This window comes from Nesoenas mayeri (assembly GCF_963082525.1).
Source record: "Nesoenas mayeri genome assembly, chromosome: 2".
Taxonomy (NCBI): domain Eukaryota; kingdom Metazoa; phylum Chordata; class Aves; order Columbiformes; family Columbidae; genus Nesoenas; species Nesoenas mayeri.
Window position 1 is genome coordinate 79,636,549 of NC_137543.1, and position 19,861 is coordinate 79,656,409.

Sequence of the window (19,861 nt, forward strand, 5' to 3'; positions counted from 1 at the left end):
AGACAGATTACCAAATTATACTGTCAACTTTTCTCATCAACTTACTCTCTAGTTGTTGGTTTACTGTGCGACAAGATAGAATGTTTCTAGTGTTTAGTATGTATGATGGTAAAATTTCAACAATATTCTGCTCCTTTTAAAAAGGGCTTTTTTTGTTAGAATTATTTTTATTCAATCTCATTGTAGTAGATTGCGCAACTGTGACATAAATATTAGATTGTCACTAATGCGACTCAGTTTCAAGGCCATATTTTTATCTGATGTAGCAATGGGTAACTTGTATGCTGTCACTACTTTGCAACTTCAACACATGTAACAGCATACTAGCAAATATTAGCAAATCTCATACATTATGATGAAAGCAATGAAATGTAAATTTATATAAGTAAAGTTTAAAGTGTTTACAAACTAAAAGAGATCAGGGAAAATAATGCCAGAGTGCATGCCATTTTATAAGGCACATACTTGTGTATGCAGATCAACCAGCTTGTTAAAAAAAAAAAAAGAGGGGGAGCAAAACTACAGGAATATCTCACCACAGTTCATGTTAGCATTTAATCTCATATTATACCTCTACCAGCTGTGAGGAGAAACCAGACATATAACCTTGTTAAATGCTAACATCAAAACTTAGAGAAAATACTCCTGCATAATATCACAGGCAACAACATACAAGGGTAAGATCAGCAATGAGAAAAAGGAGCACAAAATCCATTACGCAAAGCAATGGCATGCTTCATACAATAAACATTCACAGACATACACAATTGCAGCTGGAAGGTACAGTTTATTCTGAGATGCACTGATGAAAACAAAAACTTCATCCTGGAGTGTCCAATTTCTTATCAGAGTTTCTCCAAAGTAAATACTTATCAAACCGCAATCACTCTGCACTTTTAAAATCCATCCCTCTGTGAAATAACTGCAAATTTAAAGCTATGGAGGCCAATGGAACTCCACAGAGATCCACAGGAAAGCCAATGGGGTAGCCAAGACTGCAAAAAAAGAACTCAACTCTCTCCCGCAGTCACACCTACCCCCTAAAACCCTACAGCATTGAATGGCTCTTGGGCTAATACAGGTCAAGAAAGGTTCAGACAAGGAATGATGATCAATGAAGACCTGCAGCTTAACCTGTTTGTCATCAAGGGCACAGGAAGATTTGTGTTTTAGAGGAAACCCCTGAAGCAGCTGGGCAAGTGCTGCCAGAACACTCAGCCAGAAGTGCTGAGCACCCGATAACCTTCGCTCTGCCATGAGGAGATGATAATACACATGACATTTTGCTGAGAGGCTGACAGCGCGACTGGGAAGCTGAATTAACTTCAGTTCTCTAGACTTTTGCCTCAAAGTATAAAAGACATAAATTTTCCTTTCCCTTTACTAATAATCTGTATTTAAATTTCATGAGGTCATTTAGAACACATGTATAGAACATCTTGTTTTGCACAGCATAATAGCAGCTCCTGTCACTGTTGAAACTTTTTCTCTCATTTATTTTATGGATTTGTAAAGATTTTTCAATAAATCTTTTTGTTAAGCTGTAGAAAATACATTTCAATAGTACATTTTTGTGCCATAAGATTGAAAAATTAGGCTTCCAATTTAGAAGTTACTTATCTATACATGTATTCTATCTATATAAATCCGTAAAATGCATATTTTGTCCCAGCTTTTGCTGTTTCCTTCAGAATCTTGATCTCTGAGATACCTATTAGAAAGCATCCTTCACTTTGAACAAACCTTCTCAGCTCACATACAAATCATAAAATCGTAGAGTATCTCAAGTTGGAAGGGACTCATAAGAATAACTAAGTCCAGCTCCCTGGATGTTCCTACAGAGGATGGAAGGAGAAGGGTAAAAAAAATAACACTCTACTCAGACTTTTACTTTTGTTCAGTGAGGTGAGTTTTTATTAGAAAAAAATAAAAAAAAAAAAAAAGAAGGAAAAATAATTTATTTAGAAAATATTCAGTGCACTTTAAACACATAATCTTTCAACTGCTTTTCAAGTGTCCTGTATTTCTCTCCACTTCTTTTCAGTGACTGGCAAAGAAAGCCCCAGAAGACTAATTCCCATATGCTAAAGTTATACTTCTCAAAAAAAAAGCCTCTTCAGTATGTTTTTGATTACTGAATGATGAAGAAAATATTTTCCAAAGTACATCTGGAAGGGTTTTGAGCAAAGAGTTTGAAGGATTAACAAAAAATTCTGTTTATGTGTCCCTTTCAGAAACTTCTTTATATTTCATTTATCATCAGATTAAAGAGTTTTTAGCTGAATTGCCACATTTTGAGACTTTGATAATAACACAAAATATCTAATTTAGCTAACAAGTTAGGACAGAACTTGCGAAGCTGTGCATTCTAGAAGAATTGTCTGCTTATGGTGAACTCACAACAGGACCAGTTCTGTTCCTGTACAGCCCTTACACAAGGACTTCATACAGTAATTGCTCAAACACGTTTGGAGTCTTTGCTATTGATACGCAAGACAACAGTCTTACATGCTTTTGTCTGTTTGTCTTCTAAGAAAACATATACTTGCACTTGGCTAAAAGTTCTTTAAAAATTACTGTTCTGAATATTTTTAAGATCAGATGTGTAAACCTCAGATATTACTGCTCTGATTGATTTTATTACTCTGATGTCATTCCTAAGTGCATAAAAGCAAGTTCTGAAGGTACACATTGACCTTGCAACTTCCATGGAATGCGGTGGTAGCAACAGACAGTCTAAAATTGGGCAACAGCGATCTCATGTGACCTTGTGGGATGTCTCACACTTTAATATTTATATACAATTCATTGATAACATATACAAGTGCAGAAATAAATAGAAGTATTTATTTAAGTCTTACTATGTCACTTAACTGAATAAAAAGTCAATGCTTGTAACGCTTTTAACAAGAACAGCTATCCTGGGTTGGGCAAAGGCTCACTGAACCCTGTGCCCTGTCTTCAACAGTTGCCAAAACTGAATACCTGGGGACACCTAAGCAACTGAGCAGGAACACGTGAAAATATGTCATGATACCTCCCATAAAATACAATACAGCCTCCAAAAATCTGCAACTCTGGGACTTGCAAAGCCAGAGGTGGTGATTTTTTCAAATAACTGTCCTGTAACTTATATTTTTAATCCATATACAGTTCTAACGTCCACAACAATCCTGTGTCAAGGACTTCTAAAGCTTAATTACATATTTTTATTTTTCCTCAGCCTACTGCCTGCTGTTTTGATGCCTCCTCATTCCAATAGCATGAGACAGAAGGCATGTTCCTCATGGTATCTTAGAGACCTCTATTATATTTCCCCTTAATTACTCCTTTTCTCTTTTGAAATGTCCTACCACATTTACTTGATCTTTACACGAAAATAGTTTCAAATAATCGCTCTAGTTTGTTGCTTTACTCTGGATTTTTTTCTCCTGTATCTTTTTTTCTGGGAGGTAGCAGATCAGAACCACACACACTATTCAAGATGTAGACATACAAAAAGACTGTAAGAGTGGCATGTGGCTGTGCTTACTTTTCCCTGTATGTCTTTTTTTACTGACACATAACAGGAGATTTAGTCTGTTGATCAATGCTAGTTTTGTGAGACCACATCTTATTAATGAGTTGTTACAGTCACCTTTTAACATTACTATTTTATACGTGAATTTAGGACTGGTATTCCCGCGTAACTTTGTACAGTTACCTACACTGAATTTCATGTGCTATTTTACTGTGAAAGAATCCTGTAAGGATCTTCTGAAATTCTTCACAGTTGGTCCTTGTCTCCATTTCTTTGAATAATTTGGTACTGTCAACAGGCCTGGCCACTCCACTATTCACTGCCTTTTCAGGATCAGTTAGAACCATAGAATCATTTCAGTTGGAAGAGACCCTCAGGATCATCAAGTCCAACCTAACCTTACCTAACTCTAAGCACTAAACCATGTCCCTAAGAACCTCATCTAAAAGCCTTTTAAACACCTCCAGGGATGGTGACTCCACCACTTCCCTGGGCAGCCTGTTCCAATGCCCGAAAGCACTTTCCTTGAAGGATTTTTCGCTAATATCCAATCTGAACTTCCCCTGGCACAACTTGAGGCCATTTCCTCTTGTCCTATCACTTGCTATTTGGGAGAAGAGACCAACACCCTCCAATGCAGGTATGAGTACATTTCTCAGAACGGTTCCAGCACACACTGCTGCAGGACTCATTCTCCAACCTTCGATTAACAGGAAGGCTAGCGATTTATTCTCACCACTGTTCCCTATGTTCCATATGTTTTTTTTATTCATGGGTGGATCTTCTCTCATATTCCAGAATTACTTATTTGCTTTTAGCTAATGCCTTTTAGAAACTCAGCTGGGCTACATCAATCTCTACTCAGCATTCTGTCAGAGTCTTCTTGTCTGAAATGTTCAAGATATATATTTTTAAAGAATGCTAGTGTTTTACTTTTAAAGTATTTACAAATAGATTTCTATTATTTTCATACTGGGTATTCTCTTAAGCAATTCTCTTTAAGCATTACCTCATACTATGAACTGGCCTACAGTAACATCAATGGCCACTGCTATGTCAGTGATCTACTGATTGTACTACCAATCCAAGCACTTGGTAAAGAAATGCTGAACTTTTACAAAATAATTAAGTCATTAAGTATATTTCACAAAACATCTCTTCTGCCAGTAAGAAAAATTAAAAAGAAAAAAGAGGAGAGAGACTCATGAAATGAATAGTATATGTTTGTTTCAAAACAGTTGAGCTGTTTTACTCAACTCTGTGTCGAAACACCCAAAAGAATATAATATGTTATGCTGCTGATAGGCTCACATGCTTCAACAGAACTGTGTGCCAGGACATTCCTTACTAAATTAGTGACTAATCAGATGTTGCGCTGGGAAACACACCCTCACGTGTTACAACAACCCAGGCGTCTGCAACATGAAAAAAAAAAATAAAAGGGGAACTACGACTACAGGTTCTCATGCCTCCTGTAAATAATTTCCATCCTGCGTTTTGTAATCTAATACTTGTATTTGGCAAACCAGACGCAATTAAAGGTCAAAACCCGGGTACTATATAAACTCTACTTACTCTGATCTTCCTCCTGACTATCACCGTTCTAAAGATTCCAAGCAAAGACGTCCTCTTCCTTACACAGCAATAACTAGTTGTTGTTCTTGTTGAGATACGACAGTAAAAAATATTATTTAAATAATAACAGACAGCAATCAATGACCTGTGTCTCAGGTTCTGGAAACCTTGGTATTGTCTAAGGAATAACCCAAAAGCTGGTCTCATGATGCTGAAATCAATGCTAAGGGGCAACTGGCCCCAGAACCATTTCTGTACATTATGTATATATATTCTCACAACCAGATTCATGCTGATTTGTGTGGCAAGAAAAATTCTGTGACTGACAAGAACTGTGACAGGTGACCACCGAAATGGGGAGACCAATGCCTCTGATAAATATACCTATAAGAGGTTTGGGTATTTTATTCAGTACCCATTTTTGTGGGGCATGAAGCCTATTTTTCTCCCCAAAATAATAAAATAACAAAAGCAATTTTTTTCCAACAGGAAACGGACTATACAGACAAATATTAAGAGTGGGAAAAGCTATTTGTATTTGCCAACAGAAAAACATCTTTTAACTTCTTTGGTGTTTGGCATGAGCCATACCATTTGCTTTTCATGCAGTTTTTTGTGATAATATGAAAATAGGGAATATGGTTACACTTGCTACCTATTTTTATGGCTTTTTAATGGCTTTTTTCCTAAATATGAATTGACTTTTATTTTTAAAAAACAATTCCAAAAATGGAACAGTCCATTTTTTTCTTAATCTTAAAAGCAGTCTATTTAAAGTTACACTGGGGGCTCCCTGAATGCTATAGTTTATAAATACCCTTTAAGATGACAAGTCAAATGACTTCAGGATTGCAAGTTATCTCATCTCTCACAGTTGTTCAACTGTTAAAATGGAAAGTGGTAAGAATAGAATAAAAATATCCATGGTGAAAATGTTACATGTGCAATGGAATAAATATAGGGAACAGGACACATGAGCATTTTAACATTAATCTCCACTTAAATTTACTCTCTACCCTTTAAAAAAAGGTCAGTTTTGTGAACTTCTCTCCTGATGAGCACCTTGAGGTCTGTCATTTTGTTCAAAGCTCCACAGTGATCAGATGCTTTTTTCCACTACTCATGATCTGTTGGTACTTGTGGCAATGATATTCTGCTGCTTTAGGCATTAATAATAATTTGATGCAACTGCCCTAGTTATATAATGAAGAACACTTTAAAATACACAAAAAAGGCAAAAGAATACGAGCATTACATTTGGAAACAGAACAAATCTCTGATGCAGACAAAGATGCTGAACCCCTCTGTGGCAATCAGAGAGGCTGCTCCTGAACTAGGCAGTAGTTCAAATGTATTGTATGGTATAAGCCTACAATGAGTTATGAAAAGGATGTTTAGGCTGTATTTGAGATTTTGTCTTTTAACAGGGTTGGTACCTTGGTACTCAAAAAAACCCACCAAAACAACAAACAAAAAAATCACCAACCCAACTATTACTTGGTAACCAATTCAAAGGTGCAACGATATGCAACTAAGGTCCACCTGCCTAGAAAAATGACTGATCTGTTTTACTACAACTGCCTAAGTTCTTTGAAATCTTTTAAATAGAATAGAGACTTGCTAACTCTGAGAGCTGCCCTTAAAAAAGGATATTCTTTGGAAGGAACTAACTTTTTCAGTTTGCACTGTCTGCAAAGCCTTGGAACACAGCACCTCAACTTGAAAATAAGGAATCAGACTGCACTCTAAGCCGTAACTTAGCATTAGTTTTAGTGCACTGATATGCAGCTATGTCTACATAGTCACAGCTACAAATTGTGAGACATTTGGTGCCGGCTTCCATCACAAATTAGAAAATTTCAGAGTACTGAATAAGTTTTAAAAATGTTCATAACCGGAGTCTGAGCTCAACATGTGAGTTGAAGTACACCTGCCTAAGAAGGAACATTATTTTTTGGCAGACATTTTATTAGAGTATTTCCAAACCTCTTGGATCCTTCAGGCAGAAGGATCTTTATCTAGGATACAAGGGGTCTTTGGCACTTTCCCCCACATACGCTTCATTCCAAGTTTCACTTTCTTATTGAGGAAATACCTGTCAATCACATCCTCGGACAGGTTTTCTTATAATGCTATTTAGGCCAGCAGCCAAAATAAGAGTGTACCCTTCTACATCCTGCCTCCAAAGCATGCCATTTTTAATAAACGCTTTGTAAATATAAACATGTCAAAAAAAGAAACAAAGCAAGAGCTTTATACTGCAATTGCGTTAGTACTGTTAGGGAATAGACTGCCTTAAAACTTCCCTAAAAATATGCAAAATTGACAGCAATACATGAAGTGTGCTTGTCAGTAGCTGATCATTTCTGAGCAACTTTGAAAAACAAATAGGGAAATAATAACAGATGGTATGGTTAGCAAGCAGAATTCAGTATTTCTGAGAAAGCTGATCTTGCTCAAAAATCATCAGAGAACAACATTTTCTTAGATTCAGGAGGTACTCGGGTATTGTCCCTTTTCTTTTAGTTCATTTGATACTCCCTGTGGACGGTCTTGCGTCCCACAACAAGCAAAGATTAATTAATTGCTTCAAGAGGGATCCCTGCAGACAGACAGAAAAAGTGATCTGAGATGGGTGGTACCGGCACAATTCCTCTGCATTTTTTCAGATACAGTTTTACTACAGACATGCTCACAGGCTTACGAAATGAACCCACAAATATCAGACAGATGAATAATTTAAGACAAGCTTGTAGCTTTCATTGTATGTCCAAAGTGAGGCCCACAATTCAACACAGAAGAGAGTGTATTTTGTTTTCCCAGTAATTAATCTTTTAAAGCTTCATCTCTGCTGCTGAAAAATACTGGTGCCAATATTGCTGTATCAGTAAGAAACATGAAAATATTAAAAAGTGAAGGACACCTCCAAACTTCTCTGCTGAAAGCTGAGAGAACTTGGCAAATGGCAGGCAACTGCACTGTATAAATCAGCAAATTCACATGCAGCACCTGCCATACTTGCTCTTGTCTAAGACAGAAGAGTAGATCTAAGCACTTGTTATCGAGGTGGTGCAAAGCTGAGAAAGGGACAAGTGGCATGGGAGAGCTCCAGAGCAACACTCACCATTTTGGTTATTTTCTTTTCCTGCATCTCTGGTTTGTTTCTCCACCCACCTCCCCAATGCAATTTTCTGTATTTGCTTTATCACTTTCCTTTCAACTCCCATCATCTTCCAGGAGTTTTGTTTTCTTAGCGCTGGAAACAAGCTGAACTAAAAAAATGCCACACACCTGAAATTCTACATATCTTGTACTTAATGTTTAGTTAATACTGTGATGAAAAGAAACATTTTATCATTACAATAAACATAGCAATAAAAAAAAAGATGTGAGACAGCCTAGATGATGGTAGGCAGCAGTGGGGAGGTCACATTTTTTTCCCCAGTGATGATAATATAATACGGGTATTACATGACATGCCAGTGAGCATGAACACAGAGCTATCAGAACTGGGTCAGCTCAGAATTAGCAGTTCTTAATGTTGTCCACAATGAACAAATCCACCTGGCTGTGCTCACAGACACAGAACTGCATTTTTGACACAGCGGATCCAGAAGCAAAACTCTCATGAATAATTGAATGGTGGCTGCAGCTCCATACTTCAAACAATTAAACACGAAATAGAGCTGGCTTTACTATACTTTGAAAATTGCTGAAGAAAATTGCCTTATGTTTAAATAAAAAAAGATAAATACTGTGTTTCAGTTCTCCCACCATTACTGAGCTAGCATTTTTCAACTGAGTGTAACAGTTCATTTTTACCAGTGAGTAACAAAGGAAATGAATTACTGAGTCACTTTTGCACAGGATGCAGCACAGGCTGCAGTTTGCAAAGACTGCATTTATGTTGGGTAGTTATTTCACACATTTAATCATGGATGCAATGACTTCACTTGAATGAAAGCATTTCAAATCTAGTTTATTTAAGCATAGCAAAAATACATGTCTCATTGTGCTGGTGCCCGGATGACCTACTTTCCAACATGGAGGCAAAAGGGCAAAATGTTAGGATAAGGATTTTCAGAAACCTCCATATGAGGTTCCATGAAATTACTCCTTTTGACTTATTCAGCGAATAATATTTGTTTATGCCTGAGAAGATACACACAGAGTGCTAAAAAAAAAAAGCTTTCAAACAACATACTTAGAAATTATTACTGAAAGGTCCTGTCTGTGAGAGATTAGTTAGACCAAAAAACTACTGTCAAATCTGACTATGTAAGGTGCTCTTCTGCATGGTAAAATTTTAACTACAGATTTGTATAAAACCACTTCTGCTACCAGAAGAACAGAAGGAAAAAAAGTTCCCTAGAGGTAAACAAAAGCGATCTCCTGAATTATTCCCTAGTATCTCAGTGCTGAAGAACCAAAATATACTGTGACGTGTTGATCTTACAGAGCTCTCTAAATAGAATTAAAAGTTTAAAATAATCTTGATAATTTTGGCTACTAGCCAATGGGTTAAGGAAACATTATCAGAAGAAGGGAGAGGATTGTGGAACAAATGAAGAGAGTAACAAATTTCTAAAGGAATTAGGGTTTATAAAGTTAAAACTAGAAAAAATAGGGCTAGTCAAGCAACTTCAGATAACTGCTCTTGCTTGGATACTCAGAAAGATACTGACCGAATTAATAACAACTGAGAAGCTGTTTAAAGCAGTCAACAACGATTATTCAGCATCCAAACAAGTAAAAAAGAAGGCATACTTCTTCAAAAAAAGTACATAGCCTGTACTAAAGAAAAGATAGAAGCATACAGATCAACCGTTGCAACGCTTTTGAAAATTTCCTATATGACACTTAAAAGCAAACTGCAAAAACATGGCTTATATACAATCCCTATAAGAAAACTTCACATTTAATTGAAAAGGGTAGGTATTAGAAGTGTCTTGTTATATGAGATTGATGGGTCCTTAACATTTTCATTCGGTATCCACACTAATCCTTCAGATGAGTCAGTGGCAATACCCTGGGAGGAGTGGCAGACACTGTAGTGGACAGAATCAGTGTTCAAAGGGGAGCTTAACATGCAAAACTGCTTGAAAAAAAATTTATCAGCCAAAATCATGAGGAAAATACTGTATTTGACAAGCCAAATGCATGAACGCAACATGGAAAATTATTTACTGAACAAACAGCGTAGTAAAAAAGGAGAATGTACCCAACAGAACAGAAGCTACTTGAGTCATTTGTAATAGTCTTAGGAAAAAGAAAAATACATGCCTAGGATGCATTTACAAGACATATACAGTATACAGCAAAAGTCATCTCTCTTTTACTCGATACTGATAAAGCCTCAGTTTGGGCATCAAGCTAGGAGCAATACAGATGCTCAAACGTGAATGATGAAAGTTTCTGAAAACATAACTCGTGACTCAGCAAAGATTAAGTTGATACAATACATCCTTGTTAAAAAAAAGTTAAAGCAGCCCCAGTAAATTTCTGCTAGTCCTTTGCTTCTGCCCTTACTTGCTCAGAAGTTGCTCTTCTCTTGCAGCCATGAGAAAGTTTACCCTTTATTTTTAACTAATAGAGACAGAAGGAAATAAGGCTTACAGAAAAAGGAACACAATGTTTGTTTGGTAGTGGTAAGGAGGTCAGACAATTCTAATAATTTCTACTCATCTCTTCCATGCACTCTCTATAATGAAAGGTCAAGTTGATCTGGAGATGCAGAAGAAAATGCCTTGTGATGGCTAAGGCAGAGTCACATTACAGCGAAATTGCTGGAGAACTGTGGGAAGCGGGCCTGACTTCAAAAGTTTACAAACCATTCTCTGTGCAAGAAGAAACTGGTTGTATGCAGCGCACATTATTTCTGGCATATATAAGCAAAACCAACCAAACAAAAAAAACTCACAAGCCAAACAAACCAACTATTTCTACCAGGGAGATACATAATACCTACAAAGGCTGTGCCATCTCCTTCAAACAAAAAAAACCAAACCAACCAACCAACCAAGGACAGGTGTGTAGGAAAATGTATTAAACAGTCTTCAGACTTTAAGTGTGACTCTTTGGTCAAAGTTACAGCCTTTCTATTGAAGTATTACCGTTTTTTGTTCCCGCAAGAAAATGAACACACAAAATTTTACCAGAATGCCAATTTTATCATTTATCAAATAAAAAAAATAAACACTGAAGAACATACTAGTTGAGAAGTGAGCTAACAGTTTGGAAATAACTAGCAGGAATAATGTCACGCAATATATATTAAAAAAAATAATACAAATGTCAAAACGTTTTTGCAATGTAGACAAATCCTTCTGTAATCTGCAGGAAGTTTGAGCATTTATATATAATGTACCTTTATGATTTGGAAAAAAAAATCCCACCGTGTGTATTGCTAGTTATCTGAGTTGGGACAATGCATTATGTAAAACAAAGGATAATTACAATTTGATATTTGAACAGTACATTGGCTACTGAATACATAAAATATAAGTTTAAACTGCAAATAAAACTCAATTTCCATTTGCCAAGACTACAGTTCTATATGTATGTACCCAGTTTCTGCAGGATTGCAACCACTATTTTATATTAAGAACCCTTGGGAGAATCATATTTTTAAGAAGAACTATTTGCACAATGTTGTCTTGCTTTTATTCAGCCTTTTATATATATTCCAGCACAAATTCATATAAAAACATGAGCTAAAATGAACAGAACACTAGATGCCTTCAAATTACACTGAAAAAACTGAAGGAGGAAATATTTGCACTCTGAAGCCTATTTTTATCTATCAGACTATTTTCTGCCCTCTGCCTTCCTGTAGGTCAACAGGAAGGTTTATTTTTTCCAGTCTGTTACCAGATTCCATGCGGCTGTGTACAGCCATGTGAAGAATGGATCTCATCTGGATGACCAAACCAAGACTCAGGGACTGCGCAACAGAAACTGATGCCGACAGCCCCATGTTTCAGTGCTGACTGGGCTGCATGCCTGGCCTTGACTTACATGAGCTTTGCTCCCAGCTATAACATCAAGGAAATAGATGAACAAGCATAAAACAGAAACACTTCTGTTACAACCTTGATTCTGTTTAGATTTCCTCATGGAAAAAGACTCTATTTCCTAATCTACTCATCTGCAAAGAGATCTCTTCACAACAACCTGAAGGGCAGGCAGAAGACTTTTTTTTTGAGATATGATTAAGTAGCATATCCTTAAGGTCTCAAGTGTGATCTGAATACACAACCATAATGTGCCTGAGATTCATCTCAGAGAAACTGCTTGCATGCGCACAGTTACAGAGGCAAATCTAGTCCTCATGCTTGTTTGTCAAGCCCTGCGGTTGTTGCTGTTGTGGAACAGTATTCCAGAACATCAGCTTCTTACTGTAACCATGAGCACCAGTCACTGGCATCCTTGAGACAGACAGGCCTTCAGATCAATAAGGAATAATGACACAAGGGCTGTAGTAAATGCATTTACTCAACTCACTACCCTATGCTTATTGCATATATTCAAGGCAAACGAAAAGTCACCATTAAGGTACAATGTACCTGTCCAGCCTACAGGCATTTTATTTAGGACAAGATGAATCATGTTATGTATCTCAAAATACTTCACTTCTTTCTCCATTTATCACAAAATAAGACTGGGCAGACTAAATCAGAAATCTTTAGGCAATGACTAATTCCTGTCAGTAACATAGTAGGAAGAATTTTGCACAGCTGCATTACTGAGTTATTATTAGATTCAAAAGATATCTTCTTCTTGGAAAAAAAAACAAGAACCATGTATTATGTGGAGTCTGTCAAGCTCTGAACGGTGCTAGTACACAATATCGTTCTTCAGAGTACACTGACCATTGTAACATGCACAAATGTCTATGAGCTGGGCTGATGCAAGTTACAACCTGAATTTGAAGCTGATATGTCATGGCTGGGATTTAGCATCTGCTGGCCCAATAATGGATGCAGTTCCCTACCAAGCAGTAACACTCTTCCTGAGAAGCAAGCAGCAACTTTGACGGCTCTGGGAGTCCACAAGTATTGCCACAGTAAACTCAAATGAAAGGAATCACTGGAGGAGAGGCGTGGTGATAAACAGGAATGCCCTCGGTTTGGACAATAACCCCTATGTGTCACGCTTTCAACCTCCTGTCAGTGAAGGCTATTATCTTAGAAGTATCTCAGCTGGCTAACTACTGAGCTTCAAGACAGCTTCAATATTAACTAATGGTTTCCAGCATTAAGTCCTAAATTGCTCCAGCAAAGACAGTTGACAGTTAAAGCTGCAACCAAGAAGTGTCTTTTTTTCTTGTAATGTTCCTGTTTCTTCCTACAGAAGTTTAAGGCTTGATTGATCTGATCATGTGGGCAGCAGTGGGTAAGACATTCTACTCAGGGTGATACACTTTCTTATTGTTTCCACCTCTTGGGACCAGAAGAGAACATGCAAGTCTACCTGGAAAGAAAGCCCCCCTCTGGGAAGAAAGTCTTCCTTTCCAACTACAGGGCCAGGAGAACACTTTTAAGCCTTTTTTTTCATGGCCTAAAGAATTATAACCAAGGCATTCGATGTATAATAATGTAGTAAGTACTACATACATACTGCAGTCTGTGCAGCTATCAGTGCAATAGTGAGCTTGACACCATCTTTGGTCAGGCAAGTCTCTTCCTAGAAGTCAGTAGCTTTAACTTGTTTAAGAACATGATAAAGCATAGGGGAGCCTGAAAACTACCTATGCAGAGCTGCCAGGTTTTGTAACATTAACTCTTCACTCTTTGGCTTTTTCTCTTCAGTCACTCTCTGATAGCCATTTTAAAGGACTGTTGCTTAGTCTCTTCTCAGGCTGCAACTGATTTTTTTTAGGCTTGCTGCAAAAGGGTGATTTTGAATCAATATTAATTTGAACTCCTTAAGCTTGACCACTCAAGCAATGAGGGTGTGCCACAATTTCTATGCATATTCTAATACATCTACTAGCACTGACTAGGGAAGTATCAAGTTTCAAAGAAACCTCACCAGGATAGGAAGAAATAAAGCAGCTCTATAAGGTATAAGAAAGTAATTTAACAAGTGACCTTTTCCAGTGCTCTTTTAATAGTTGTTACCCATTTATTAAAAGGCAAGGTTTCAGTAGAAAAGTTCCTTAGAAAGAGAAGCAGATTCAGAAACAGAATGTGGTGCAGGAACCTGCTTCTCTGAGAAAGGTTCAGGATGAGTTCTCATGTTGCTTCAGGTTGAAAATTTTTTAACTTAAAATAGCACTAAATCACTCCATTAGAAATAGGTCAACATGTGTTTATGAAAGGCAGGTCCTGTTTGACCAACCTGATCTCCTCCTACGACAAGGTGACCCACCTAGTAGATGAGGGAAAGGCAGTGGATGTTATGTACTTAGACTTCAGTAAAGGCTTTGACAGCATATCCCACAGCATTCTGCAGGAGAAGCTGGCAGCTCATGGCCTGGATGGGTGTACTCGGCGATGGATAAAGAACTGGCTGGATGGCTGGGCCCAAAGAGTTGTGGTGAACAGAGCCAAATCAGGTTGGAGGCTGGTTACGAGTGGTGTTCCCCAGGGCTCAGTATTGGGGCCAGTTCTGTTTAATCTCTTTATCAATGTTCTGTATGAGGGGGTTGAGTGCACCCTTAGTAAGTTTGCAGATGACACCAAATTGGGTGGGAGTGTTGATCTGCTGGAGGGTAGGAAGGTCATACAAAGGGATCTGGACTGGCTGGATTGTCGGGTTGAGACCAGTTGTATGAGGTTCAACAAGGCCAAGTGCCAGGTCCTGCGCTTGGGTCATAACCACGCCAGGCAGCGCTACAGGCTCCGGGAAGAGTGGCTGGAAATCTGCCTGGCAGAGAGGGATATGGGGTGTTGATTGACAGCTGGCTGAATATGAGCCAGCAGTGTGCTCAGGTGGCCAAAAAGGCCAACAGCATCCTGGCTTGTATCAGGAATAGTGTGGCCAGCAGGACTAGAGAAGTGATTGTGCCACTGTACTCAGCACTGGTGAGGCCCCACCTTGAATCCTGTGTTCAGTTTTGGGCCCCTCATCATAAGAAGGACATTGAGGAACTAGAGAGAGTGCAGAGGAAGCGATCAAGCTGGTGAGGGGCCTGGAGGACAAGTCTGATGAGTAGCAGCTGAGGGAACTGGGGCTGTTTAGCCTGGAGAAAAGGAGGCTGAGGGGAGACCTTATCACTGTCTGCAACCATCTGAAAGGAGGCTGTAGCATGGAGGGTGTTGGTCTCCCAAGTAGCAAGTGACAAGACAAGAGGAAATGACCTCAAGTTGTGCCAGGGGAGGTTTAGATTGAATATTAGGAAAAAATTGCTCATGGAAAGGATTGTCAGGCACTGGAACAGGCTGGCCAGGGAAGTGGTGGAGTCCCCATCCCTGGAGGTGTTTAGATGAGGTTCTTAGGGACATGGTTTAGTGCTAGAGTTAGGTTATGGTTGGACTCGATGATCCTTAGGGTCTCTTCCAACTGAAATTATTCTGTGACTCTTAAAGAAAAGCACAGGCCTTCTCACATAGACATATTTTATATGGGAGACAGCCAGCTTTCACCGCTTGAGTTATCACAGAATCACAGAATGTTAGGGATTGGAAGGGACCTCCAAAGATCATCTGGTCCAATCCCCCTGACGGAGCAGGAACACGTAGATGAGGTTACACATGAAGGTGTCCAGGGGGATTTTGAATGTCTCCAGAGGAGACTCCACAAGCTCTCTGGGCAGCCTGTTCCAGTGATCTGTCACCATCACTGAGAAGAAGTTTCTTCTCATATTTAAATGGAACTTCCTATGTTCCAGTTTGCACCCATTGCCCCTTATCTTACCATTGGTTGTCACCAAGAAGAGCCTGGCTCCATCCTCATGACACTCACCCTTTACATATTTATAAACATGAATGAGGTCACCCCTCAGTCTCCTCCAAGCTAAAGAGCCCCAGCTCCCTCAGCCCCTCCTCATAAGGGAGATGCTCCACTCCCTTTGTTGCCCTGCGCTGGACTCTCTCCAGCAGTTCCCTGTCCTTCTGGAACTGAGGGGTCCAGAACTGGACACAATATGCCAGATGTGGTCAAAGCAGGGGCGAGTAGAGGGAGAGGAGAACCTCTCTTGACCTACTAACCACCCCCCTTCTAGAGTTATGTCAATGAAAAAGAAGACAGGCTACTCTTGCTTGAACTAGTCAGTGGTGCTCAACAAAGATCAAGGAAGACAAAAAAGCAAGGGCAACAAATAAACAGTATCTTTACTGAAGGACTCTGTCTCTGATGCTTTGAATGTATGTTCTGCACAAGGGATGCATAATGCACATGAATGTTGAAAAAATTAAATTTTTAAAAGAGTACTAAACAGTCATTCATCCTCCAACTACCACAAGCTTTAACTGCACAATAATAGTAGAAAGCATACCATCTCACTGCTAAAATCATCATGTGATAGCAAGTGATTGATATTAATTTTCAAAAGCAGAATTACAGAACACAAAGGTAAGGCAGGAAACAAGTCTGTTCAGATAATTTGTTACTTTCTGACTATATATTTTTTTTAATGAACTAAACAGCGTGTGGCAATGTTGTTGAGCACTAGAATTGGTCACTTACGCATTTAAACCATTAAAACAGGTCTTGGCACAGTTTTGGTACGTGCCAACTAGCACCTTCCCAAAGAACCCAAGGTAATTTCCAAGTTGGCGCAGACCAGGAATCCCTTCCAGCCTGCATACGGCCATTCCACATGGACCATAAGGCACATAAATGCTACAGACACACTTGTTTTGGGCCTCAATGCCAGAGAATGGTCATGAACACATTTAATTTATTAGAATATGCAGTGCCTCTCATTCAGAGTACCACAATCTATCTTTTTTTCCCTCTCTGTTTGTTATTTAAGAGCATGATATTCTCTCCTGAGTAGTGTTTTTTGTGAACAGAGAGTATGAGGATACACTTGACACAGCTTGATTATATAAGATAACATGAAAACAGTTTTTCATATCCAATCTTGAGTAAAATGAAAAGCAACCATGCACACAGATTCAATGTCTTATAGCAGTTCTTCTAATTTCAACCCAATTAACAGGCACATTTATATGTTAACATTCAGAAAAAAACAAAATGACCAAACAAAAACAAAAAACACAAATGCAAGCACACACACACACCAAAACGAAGAACAACAAAAAACAGAAAACAACCACCAAAACCCACAAATATCCACCACAGTGCTATCGTAAAGTCAAGTCTCTATGTGAACTTACAGAAGTTCAAAAGGAAAGCTAGGGTACAACAATTGAAATGCCATTTATGCTAAATAACCTCTCTTAAAGCCGCCTTAACACCAGAGGACTGTGAAGTGTCTAAAGCAACAGCTATTTTTAGAGAAGGTATGCAAACACCAGACAACTGCAAACCGGTAAAGACTCTGTTCTGTGCAAACTGTCAGGTAATTAACAAAGGACACACATGCCTGATCCACAGCTGTAAAGGACATCACATCAAACCTTCTGTGCTTTCAAGAAGAGACTGGTCAACACCCTCAGACACACGGTGTGAACTGTGGGGCTGTCATATGCAGGGACAGGAGTTGGACTCAAAGATTCTTGTGAGTTCCTTCCAATTAAGGACATTCTGTGATTTAAAGAGTCAATCAGCTTGTACATGAACACTTATAGCCATAAAAGTTCATGTGGATTTCTGAGACAAGTTTCAACAAGGTCTCTCACCAAATGCTCTTATGGAGACTAAGAAGTTATGGGATATGAGAGGAATTGTTCTGGCAAAGATGAAGACCAGCTGGAAGGAATTGTAGAATTTTAATCAAGTATCAAGGGATTTGTTTGCAAAAAAGCAGATGAAATGTGAACAGATTAATGTAGAAAATAATCTTAAAGTCACGTGGGCTTCAAGTTGACATTCACTACTCAAGAACACAACCTGGAGTGGATTTTCTTGGTTAAAAAGTGGTTTTCGTGGTTAAAAAAGCCAATCAAGAACTGGTATTTATCTTCAAAAGACGAGAGGGCATTCTTACAATAATGCATAGTCCTATGCCAATGTGTAGTCCAAGGTGCTCCTGAATGCCGAGCACTGTTTCCAATTCTGTCCTCCTGACAAAAGGGATAACAGAAATGGAAGAAAAGTGCAGAAAAGGACAATGAAGATATCAAAGCTACAGAAAAGTTTTATTTTAGGGAACAATTAAGTAGTCATGGACTGAACAGGACACGATAGAGGTTTAGCAAGTCACAGCTTGCTGGAGAATATTAATAGAGAGTGATTAGTCATTATCACTTCCAAAACATGCACACACACACACACACAAAAAAAAAAAAGTAGAAAGGGATTAAGAAACTATTATATAGCAGTAAACAAACGCAAGGCTTTGTTTACAAAACACACAGTTTAGCTGTGGATATCTACAATGAGACCAATTCATGGCACCTAAAACAGCTGGGGAGAGGGGAAAAAAAGAAAAAAAGACCACTTCTGGTATGTAGAAGTCCTTCAACTGGAAGCTGCAGGAGGCTGGGAAAGCACAGGAAGAGAAGTACCTGGCAAACTTGTCCTGCTTTTATCCGGTACCTGCAGCCATGTTTGTCCTGGCTGGCCACCTTCAGAGAGCAGGTACTGAGCTAGACAGACTTATGGAGTGACCTTGTGTTCTTACCATTGCAAATGATTTTACAGAGAGACATACAACACTTGTATTATATTACCCAGCAGCACAGGCTACAGTGAGCTCATCAAATTCTCTTTTCTGCTCTCCCTATAGGGCTTCCCACAGAACAGCGAGTCAAATACAAGAACAACACCTGAAAACATAAACCCAAGATATTTGTACTATTTATAGTCTTTTAATGAAGATCAACTCTTCTGGCTTTGGGATGTGATGAACTAGGGAGTGAGATTAAAAATTTGTCTTGGGCTGCAGAATTATTTTATTATGGAAACAAAGTGCAGTTAAAAACCTATTTTTCCTTCCATTCCAGGAGCAATCTGGTTTTTTTTGCTCTCCTCTTTAATGTAAACAGACAGATAAATTCAGATGCTAAAAACCAAAAATACAGTAAGCTTTATGTAAATTTCTCTTACAAACAATAGAATGAAAGAATGAACCACAAGTCACGCTAAAATCTTCAAAGCACCGCCGGTCTACAGAGATACACTAAGTAGCACTAGCTATGGTAAAAAACAAACAAACAAACAAACAACAAAACCCCATCCAACACCACCAAAACCAAACAAACAAAACACAGAAAAAACCACTGCTCAGTTCAGGAACTAACCTGTTACCAGTTCCATATGGTTCCACTTCAGGTGGAAAGCCTGAAGATAGTTCATACCTCTAGAAGTTTAGGAATGACTACACATCTGAAGTGCTTTCTGTAACTGCCATTATATCAGTATCTACGCTATGTAGAAACCACAAATCTGCATCTTCCCTTTTCACCCTTGGCAACTTTGCGTTACAGTTTCTTCAGTGTTAGGGTATAACGCAACAGTGGTACTAATGGATATTTCTAATGCAACAGTTTCTTTCAAATTACATCAGGTCCAGTACAATAATTCCCGGTGGTCTGTTTAAAAGAATAACGCTTTAAGGATACAAACCTTTATTCTGAAAATGGGTTGTCTGTAAACCATTTAGAGACATTGTTTATATTGCAAACAAATTAAGTCAATTATATACTCTACACTAACAACATTATGTAAACATTTGCCTGTGAACTGAGACAG

The 19,861-nt window shown here is 38.5% G+C and overlaps 1 protein-coding gene across 1 annotated transcript in view; it reads right to left on the reverse strand.

Annotated features, from left to right (window-relative positions):
* Positions 1-19,861, reverse strand: part of RETREG1 (reticulophagy regulator 1) — a gene marked incomplete at its 5' end in the record, with an annotated part of 66,468 nt that overhangs the window by 29,212 nt on the left and 17,395 nt on the right. The gene's annotated exons all lie outside the window — the stretch shown is intronic.